We start from the raw sequence: 9981 nt of genomic DNA, 5'->3' as shown, positions 1-9981 counted from the left end.
TTGTAGAATTCGTAAAGTTAGGGCTTGGATTTGGGACCCATTGAGCCATGAAAAAGCTCAAAGTTATCGACTTTATGGGTTAAGGCATCATTTGGATCTATTTCTAAGCATTGGAAATTTTGGATTAATGGTTTAAGACGTCATTTAGATGGGTTAAGATCTGGCAGCTTACGCGGGGCGTACCCCTTGGTATACAACGCGTACTGGGTCAACACCCCTGTGGGTTAGTCAAGATCTGGAGTACGCTGGGTGCACCAACTGAGTACGCAGGGCCTACTCAGTCTGTTTGGGCATCTTTGATTTGCTGACTCCTTGACCTTTGACCATTGATCATAAGTTTGACCAAGGTTGACCAGTGGGTATATTAGGCCTTTTAGGAAATTGGGTCTTCTTGGATTAGGCATGTGATGGGTTTTGGGTCCAATTTGGATAATAGGCCATATTGGGCTTTTGTTGCTTTTGGTTAGGGCTTCGGATTTTGGGCCAAGTGAGGAAATGGTAAAATGGACTTTCACCCTGAGTATTGGACAATCATACTAGGTTTCTAGCTATATGTTGAGGACCAATCATTTATTTGGTGTTATTTGATGTTGTTAGCGCGAGGATTTCTGGATCAACAGTTCGAGCTTTTGTCTTTGATATTCAACAGCTTGAGGTGAGTCTTCTCACTATACTATGGGTTGAAGGCACCAATTCCAGCCCATTGGCTTATAAGAAATAGGAAGACTAGGGGTGTCCCTTGGCATTAGTATGATAGACTCGAAGGTGGCTACTGGCAAATTGTATGGTAGACCAGGGATCAGACCTTGGCATATATATATATATATATATATATATATATATATATATATATATATATATATATATATATATATAGTTAATGTGTATAGATAGTATGCTAGTTGTCTTTGTGATGCTTACATGGAAGACCAGGAGTTGGCTCTTGGCACATGTCTTTAAGACCCTAGGTTTTGGCCCCCGACCTGGCAAAGAAACACCATGATACAGCTCGTGGCATAAAGGTAAGACTATGGTTAGCACATAGCACTCTCTATTATACATATGATGCGTGGTATTTGGGGAACTCACTAAGCTTTGTACTTACAATTTTTATGGCTATGATTTCAGGTACTTTCAGTTCGAAAGGGAAGGGCCTGGCTTGATCGCAGCTCATCCACCCATGTTTCCAGACCAAGATGATTTTGGGATTGTACTCTGATAACTGTTTTCTTATAAGGTACTTTTTAATATTTAGAAAAAGGACAATGAATGTTGACTTAAAGATAACTAAAGTTTTAGTTGAATTAAAAATGAAAAATTTACCCCATAATTTTTGGGTTGTTACATTAAGCTCCTTAACTTCCCCAAACTCATTCCATTGTCAACCTCCACCTCTCCAACACCCTCCCTTGAAACCCTAACCCTAGTTTGAGCCTTGTAAGCAAAAAGAATGTGTTTTTATGTGCTTTGGAGTGTTCTTGGTGCATTTTGGAGAAGAAGGAGCTCATTGGATAAGTGTTGGTTGCATTGGAGCTTGTAGATCTAGACTCTGTTCACCTTGATCTTTCTGCTAGAGGTATAAAGCTTGAATCTTGATGATGTATTTTGTTAGATCTGGCTATTTCTGGATGTTATAAGCTTTTGGTCACTTTAGTGCATAAAGTTTATATCTTGAAAGTTTGTGACCTTTTTATGGATAAAGTTGGAAAATTTATCCATCTAACATATTGATTCATATCTGAATGTTGGAGACTTGGACTTAATGGATTAAGTTGAAAAAGATGCACTTTCAGTCCCTTGGAGACTTAAAGACTAGATCTTGGTTGTTTGGACCATTCTAATGGATAAAGTTGGAAACTTTATCCATTATGGAGTTATTAGGAACCATAAAAATGTGATATTCAACCCCATATCCCTTCTATGCAAGAGTTAAGATGTCTTAATGGATAAATATGTTAGGTTTTTAGTTTTTGAGCCTTTTATAACCATAAACTTTATGACTTAAGTGGATGTTTTGTGATTAGATCTGAGATTGGACGTTTTTTACTTAAGCATTAGGTCCTAAAATAAAAAAAAATGGTCACCATGGGATACGTTGGTCGTAGATATGTGTATGCTTAGAGAAATGAATGTTTTCCCTGATATCATGATGTGGCAGATTGTACGTTAGGCATCAACGTCTCGTACACGGGGAGTATGAGTCTTGTACGCGGGGCGTACTCGTGAACCCTCTTTTTGAGCATTTTTGGCCTCGGGTCTTTTGGGAGTTGGGCCATGAGTTGTTGGTTCAGATATGGGAAGGGTAAAATGGTCTTTTACCTTGTGTGTTGGACAAATGAACAAGATTCTCGGTTATGGTTTCTGGCCAAATTATTAATTGGGGTTTTATTTGATTGGTTAGTGTGGTGATTCTCTGATTCAGCAGCCCGGGCATCTGTTTGATTGACAGCAGACTAAGATGAGTTTGCTCACTATACTATAGGACAATACGGATTGTATGTGCTTGTAGTCTTTATGACTCTTATTGTAGGTGTTGTATGCCTATGTACCTGTTTGGTATACGTATATGGGGTGAAATAGACCCAATACAACCTAGTGCTGACATATGAGTCGAAATAGGCTCGTGGGTGAAATAGACCCGGTACGGCTTTTGGCTAACACATAAGTTGAAATAGACTCCGGAGTGAAATAGACTTGTCACAACCTTCAGCTGGCATATATGTATGGTATGCGGTATTTTGGGGAACTCACTAAGCTTTGTGCTTACGGTTTTTGTTTAAAATGTTTTCAGGTACTTCCGGTTTGAGAGGGAACAGCCCGACTTGATCGCAGTGCATCCACCCATGTTTCTGGACTTTATGATTTTGGAATTGCACCCTAATAAATAGTTTTACTCTGATATACCTTTGAATGATTGAAATGACTAAATGATGTTGATGGTTGAGTTAAAAATGAATTTTTTTTTACCTTAAATTTTTTGGGACGTTACAAGTTGGTATCAGAGCCTTGGTTTGAGGGATTCATGCATACTCTTGGGTGTGTCTGAACTCAAAATGAGGGTTTTGTAGATTTTTTTTCATAAAAAGGAAATGTTTTATTAAAGAATTTTCTAATAAAAGAAAGGCGTGGTGCGTACAATCCACCAAACTCAAGTAAGTCTTTCCCAAAATACGTGTACATGTTTTATGTTTGATGTTTGATGTCAGTATATGAGAACTGCATGCTAGATTCGGCTAAGGATCTGCTCAAAATTGCATGATAATCTACTTGGAGAGATGCCTTAATATGCCTGTTGATTGAGCTTCTGGAACTGCATGCTAGTATGGATTCAAATATTGGATAGAATGGCCTGATTAGGTTATGTTGTGGTTTGGATAACTCAATGCTCGAATGCTACTTTCATTGTGCTTTCAGAGACCTCCATTAATATCAACTAAATATTAAGCAAATACATTAGGTTACATGTTGTAGGGATTAGATAAATTTAGAAGTTTAGGTTTAACTTTATTGCGGAGCTCATGTTTGAGTCTAACCGTTGTATTGTGAGACCTTGCATTTGAAGAATTATCTAGTGTATGTGGCATGTAATTGTATTCGTAAGGTAGTTAGAAGGTATTACAGGGAGACTCTTTTGCAGCTGATGGAGGATAGTGGTATGAAGGGAACCCTAGGAAATCCTAGGAGGATTGTTGGAAGGCGCTGGCATGAGTAATTTCAGAAGATAAATCATTGAAGGAGAATCTAGAAAGATTAGCAGTGTGTACTCGGATGAGGGTGGGTATTTATGATTGGATCGGGTGAATGTGGACACGAGTAGTTACTTAGAGGACCCAAGATGATTCTTGAGGAAACTATGGATTGGTGTGGAAGGTAGTATTGGGCCCATACCACTGAAAGCGCATGATCCATACTCGACTCGAGGAAATTTTAGGGGATTCTAAGGAACTGGTTAAGGGAAGTTGGTATAGTTGGGAACCATGATTCATTTCAGTGTGTTTTCGCCTTTATCGTTTTATCGGGTATGGTTGTTCAGGTTGAGGATGGGTTGGTGATTCTTTGGGCCTTAGTAGCCATGTTTGTTTGGGTTTCAATGGTGCAGACCCATGTGAGTTAATTGATTTCGAGTTCTAGAGGGCCTTCCTCAAAGTAGTGACAGTTGAGTCGCGGGACTCAAGAAGGAAGCAATAATGATGAATGGCTCGAGGATTGCATACGGAGGTTAATTGATTGGCAGATGGATTGGGATGTCACTATTTTGAACAGAGATTGTATTCTTCCAGCTTTTGTGTTTGGAGGAAGGAAGAGGAGTCATACGATTTTCAGGGTTGGCGTGTTGAACCAACATGGGGCTAGATAGTACGGTTTTTTGGAGGCAAGAGTGGTAGTGTGAGAATGCACAAGAGGATTCTTGTGTTATTTTTTCCTTGAGATGAGATCAAGGGTCTGATTTATTCAGATATCGTTAGGTCAGGTGCTAGTTGATATTTTCAGGAACCAGGGGAAGTGAATCGGTAACGACAATTTTCATTGTCTTTGATGCATCCCGACTATGAGGATGATGCCTCTTGTATTTATGAAAGGTTCTCGCAATGAATTTAGGGATGGGGATTTATAGGCGAGGTGTGTGGTAGTTCATTTGTTTATAGATGGAAAATCAGTGTCATGAGTGGACATAATTGTTGTTTATTCATCTACATGGGATTCTGATGTTAAAGGCGGTTATCATTGGGAAGTTTCCAAGGCCTCCATCTGGGATTCACAACAACTTTGATTTCACTTGGAATTTATCTAGAAGATAAACTTATGTTGTGTTATATATTCTAAAGTTTTGGGATGATATGCATCCATTTGAACCGGTTTGAGATTTGGTTTGTTTGTAACGTCATTTAGTGGTAGTTTAAACCCTAAGTGGGGGAGAAATGGCTATTTTGCTTGAAGGATCATCAATATGTTCGAGTTTATGATTTCAGAGGAGTGGGTCATCGGGATTTACGGTTCGGGTATGCGAAACTTTGGTTTAGATTTTGGTTAGGACGGAGGTGCGGAGCAAGTTGTCATCAAATGTATGTGTTTAGGAATGCAAGAGTCGTCTTCGCGGTAAGAAGATGTTCGATGAGGAGCTTGTTGTAGCCAGTGGTTCATTTCGAAATGTCGGTGAATAGATCAAGAGGCGTTTGGGATGCTCAGGTTGAGTAGTGAGTGCTAAGGGATTTTTCAACTCATTGTACAAATTGTTATCCATGTTAGAGGGTGGGTAGTTATTTATCGATAAATCAGCTTCAAAGTTTGGTATGTTTAGTTTCACACGAGTTTTTTTTAGTAGTGTATTGGGTTATTAGGTTAGTTTTCAATGTATTCTCGATCGTTGATCATTTCGTTCATCGTCAAAAGTGGAGGTTCTTAGAACGTTTCGAGTTGTGTCAGTTGAAGTTCAATGGATGGGTCAACCTATCATCAAGTTCCATATGCTTTATATTTTCTTTGGTTTCTGGGTATGTTTACCCTCAATTGTGGTGTGCAGTTTTGGTTCATAGAAGGCTCAAGTTTGGAAGTTGTCCATGGTTGTTGGAAGTTCGGATGTTGGGGAAATGTTGTTGTAGGAACCCATTTTTATACGAACAGTGGATGCGGAAGAAATAATATCTCGAGATTTATCGTGTATGAATATATGAAAATATGCATGATGAGTAATTCTTAGATAAGAAAAGATAAGAAAAGAAAGAGAGATAAAAATATTATTCATGAAGATCATGATGGGAGAGAGAAACTCTCCCTTGGTGGGAGAGATCCCACCAATTCTCTCTCTCTAGGATTACATGGTAAGAAAAGTGTACATAATAAGAAATGACCACCTCTCCCTTTATATAGGACGGAGAGATAAAATACACCAACAATACAACAAAGGGAAAAATACAACCTAACTATCACTCATTATTTGTAGAGCATTTCCATGCTCCAACACTCTCTCCCGAAATTCTTATAAATGATGAGAGATACAACAAGTGATACAAGGCTATAATACAGTAATCCGACTAGCGAGTGTGGTAATAAAATGAAACATAATGAGAACCAAATGTTGAAATGTCTCTGAAACTCGTAAGTGTCTGTGAAGTCTGAAACTGGCCATGAATCTCTAAACAATGAAGGTCTTCGGCTTCAAAACACAACCAATGAAGCAGAAAAAATAAGATCCAAATCTTCAAACTAGTCATAATCACCGGAAGAAGAAGGTCACCATGAGCAAGTAGAAGATCCAATAAAAGACACACTTCGGCTTCAAAAAGTCTGAAAAACATCTCGAGTTCTCGAATCATAATACACCAAGATTCTTCAAAGAATAACATGCTAAAAATGTGAAGCATCCATAAAATGAATTCCGGATAAAAATAATGTGAGTCCAATGACATGGTCCAACAATGCCAAAAATTTGATCCAAGGATAAAAAAATAAGAGTCACGTCACATCGCCAAAATAATCTTCGTCTTTAACATATCACAAATCCAAACTCGAATAATCATAAGATCTTAACCGGATGCGAACACAAAATCATCCTGTGGTAGAGTCCGAATAATAAATAATTTGAATCGGAAAACATCGAGTAATGCCAAAAATTTGATTCGTAAAGACCAAAAATAAGTGCCACATCGCATCACTAAATAAATAATCGTCTCCAGAGGTCTTCAAAAATCTAGTCTCAAACAATCATATTAACCAAATCCGGACGATATTCTCTCCCTATTTTTGATAACCAATGACCGGATATCAAAAATCAACAAATCATCGGATGGAGAGTGTCGGATACCAAGAGCTAAGAGAGCTTTCCCTAGATGTATGAAGGGTCTTGATAAGACACGATAAATAGAGTAAAATAGATACTTTGCAGTCATGAGATGGTGGGTGATATAGTTGCTGAAGCTGCATGAGCAAATACCATAGAACGGAGAATCACCGCATGAAAAATAACTCTGTTGTGCCGAAAATATACCAAAATACCCAAACTGCGGTGCCAAAACTCTCGAAGTGGTCTTTAATAGAGAATAAAGTCCACATGCTCAAGATACATGATTCGTCAACCAAAAATCTAGAGCGACAAGTCAAAAAATCCCATAAAGTGAAGAATGTGAAACAACTTTGTTGATCAATCGCCGTTGCGGTGCAAGCATCACATGATATGAAGGCCGACTACGGTATGAAGTATTCTTCCGAATAACCGGCATGAAATGAACCAATGTGACAATCCAAGGTTCGGTTGTGGCAAAAATTGATGTTAAATAAAATAATTGGTTTAAATAAAAAAAATTGGTTATAATAAAAAAAAGGTTAAAAAAATTGGTGTTGAAAAAAATTAGCTGAATAATAAATAATTGGTGTTAAAAAAAATTAATTGAAAAAAAATAATAAAAAAATGTCTGAAATAAAAAAATGAATTTTAAAAAAAGGCTTAAAAAGGGGGGGGGGTGATGAGAGGGAAGGAAAAAAGAAGGAAGAGGGGAGGGGGGAGGAGGAGGAAGGAGGGAGGAGCTGAAGGAGGAAGAGAGGGGAGGAGGGGAGGGATAGAGAAGCAGGAAGAAGGAGGAGGGCCGGAGGCAAGGAGGTTGTAGGTCTAGGAGGATTGTGGGTGGAGGGAGGTGCGGTGAAGGGCGTCTTGGGTGCGGACGAGTCAAGGAACCGAAGTGGGTAGGGAAAGGTTGTGGTAGCTGCTAGTTGGAACTGTGGTGCGAGCCGGGAAGGTGATGCCTGCGGTCTGAGCCAAGAAGAGCAGATGTGAAGTTGCGATAGAGCTGAAGGACTTCGGTCAGCAGGGAAGAGTAGGCTTCAGATCCTCAGTTTGGACTAAGAGGTTGCGGTACTTAAACCTGAGAGGGGCTGCGGTACCATGGCTAAGAAGGGCTGCGAGGAGGCTTCTTAGGAGACTCTAGTAGGTAGTTTTTGGCTGCAGTTCGGGGGTCCGAGAAGGGCTGAACAGATGACGAAAAATGCTATTTTTTCAAGAAAAATGGTACCGCAAAGGCCATTTATTCATATTTTAATATGAGAATCTTTTATAAAGCATTTTAAGTCAACAAGTGGTCTTGGGAAGACAAAATTAAAAGTGTGCAGGTGGGTTTTTAGGGACAAAAGGTGATGGGATTTGTCATAGTCACATAGTTTTTACTTGGGAAGGCAAATATAAGTGGAATACTCTTTACCCAAAAGAGCAAAAAGGACAAAGTGTTTTATGCAAACACATATTACGTCCAAAATTCTTCAATTGAAAGATTCACAACAATAAAATTATGAAGAACAAGAACTTCATACCTTTGAGAAGAATAGTTGCTGGGTAAAAAAAAGAACACCACTTCAAAGAAAATAAGCCCATTAATTTGTTTCTTCTCATTTCCAGGAACAAAATAACCCCTAGAACAATATGTTCAACATATTGGAGACCACAAAAAATAATTTCTTCTCCCATTTTTCTTCATTTCTTCAACAGAAAAATACTAAGAACACTAAGAACAAAAATTTTCAGCAATGAATTTGATTGAGCAGCAACAACATAATTATTCTACTAAGTAAGAATCACCCCAGAAAAATAGAAAACTCATCAGAAATTTCCGGTTTGAACCCGGAAAATCTTGCAAAAACACGAAAAAAACTTCAAGATAATCACCGAACGGGAGTCGTTCCCTTGAAATAATCGTGAGATCTTCAAGGTACGGATCTGACACCAATTGTAGGAACCCATTTTTATACGAACGGTGGATGCAGAAGATCATTATGAGAGAGAGAAACTCTCCCTTGGTGGGAGATATCCCACCAATTATCTCTCTCTCTCTCTCTCTCTAGGATTACATGGTAAGAAAAGTGTACATAATAAGAAATGACCACCTCTCCCTTTATATAGGAGGGAGAGATAAAATACACCAACTACACAATAAAGGGAAAAATACAACCTAACTATCACTCATTATTTGTAGAGCATTTCCATGCTCTAACAGTTGTTCAGTTTTCCAGGTGTGACTTTGATCTACATAAAATCTAATTTTGGCATGTTGTATCGGTAGGATTTGTAGTGGGATTGATCCGACTAATGTTTTGGCAGCATTTCTAGATCACCTTGGAAGTTTTCTCGAGCTAGTTATGTATTGGTGGAATCTATTCAGTTTCAATCAAGGTGTGGGATCTAGTTTCGATCATTCATAATGATGTTTTTAATAATGGTTGAGGATCGTCATTTCATTAGATCTATTGACACTTCACCCTTTGGGTAAGGTCGTGAGGAAGAAGGAATGCAGTAGATCTAGGGATGGTTATGTTTTCCCATTTGGGGATGTATATTGTGGTAGTTCATCAAATATGGTCATGAGGAGGTGTATATGGACTGAGTAAGATAGGATGAGAAAACCTAGTATGGATTAATTGGTACGGTTCTTAATTGGTTTGTAGCCCTTGAGTTGGAGCAAGAGTACAACCGCCTATCTAATTCGTTGGTTGGGTGTGACCATGTTTTCGTCTAATGTTTTGTTGGTAGCAGCCTATGTTGTGCAAGAAATTTTGAGTTACAGAAGGGTTAGGCTCATAATGTGTTTAGATAGTTATTTATAGGGGTGCTGATTGGGTTCCTGCAAGTTGGTGAGTTGATGGTTGAGTACCTTTAGGCCCTTGTGGTGCTGGTTGTGACTCTTCGGGACAATGGTGGAATGACGACAAGATCGGATTAGTACCATGAGCTTATCATTCTAGCGGTTAGATGGTTTAATGATGTATCGTGAACTAGTGGTTGCATGACTCACATGGGTAGAACTCGGTAGTCATTTTATTGAGACTCTTAGGTCTCGAATCGTTAGTCTTACTAGCATGGTTGAGTGTTAGAACATTTTTTAGAGTTGGGAGACTCAGTGATCACCATGTTTGAATCATGTGGATAGTAAGAGCTTGTTGGGAGTATTAGTGGTGAAACGGAAGTCTCTTGCTCAGTGGTTGTATTATGAACCCCATTTA

This window comes from Lactuca sativa, chromosome 4 (genome assembly GCF_002870075.4).
Source record: "Lactuca sativa cultivar Salinas chromosome 4, Lsat_Salinas_v11, whole genome shotgun sequence".
Classification (NCBI taxonomy): domain Eukaryota; kingdom Viridiplantae; phylum Streptophyta; class Magnoliopsida; order Asterales; family Asteraceae; genus Lactuca; species Lactuca sativa.
The sequence above is the reverse complement of the archived record's forward strand: the minus strand, read 5'-3'. Positions refer to the sequence as shown.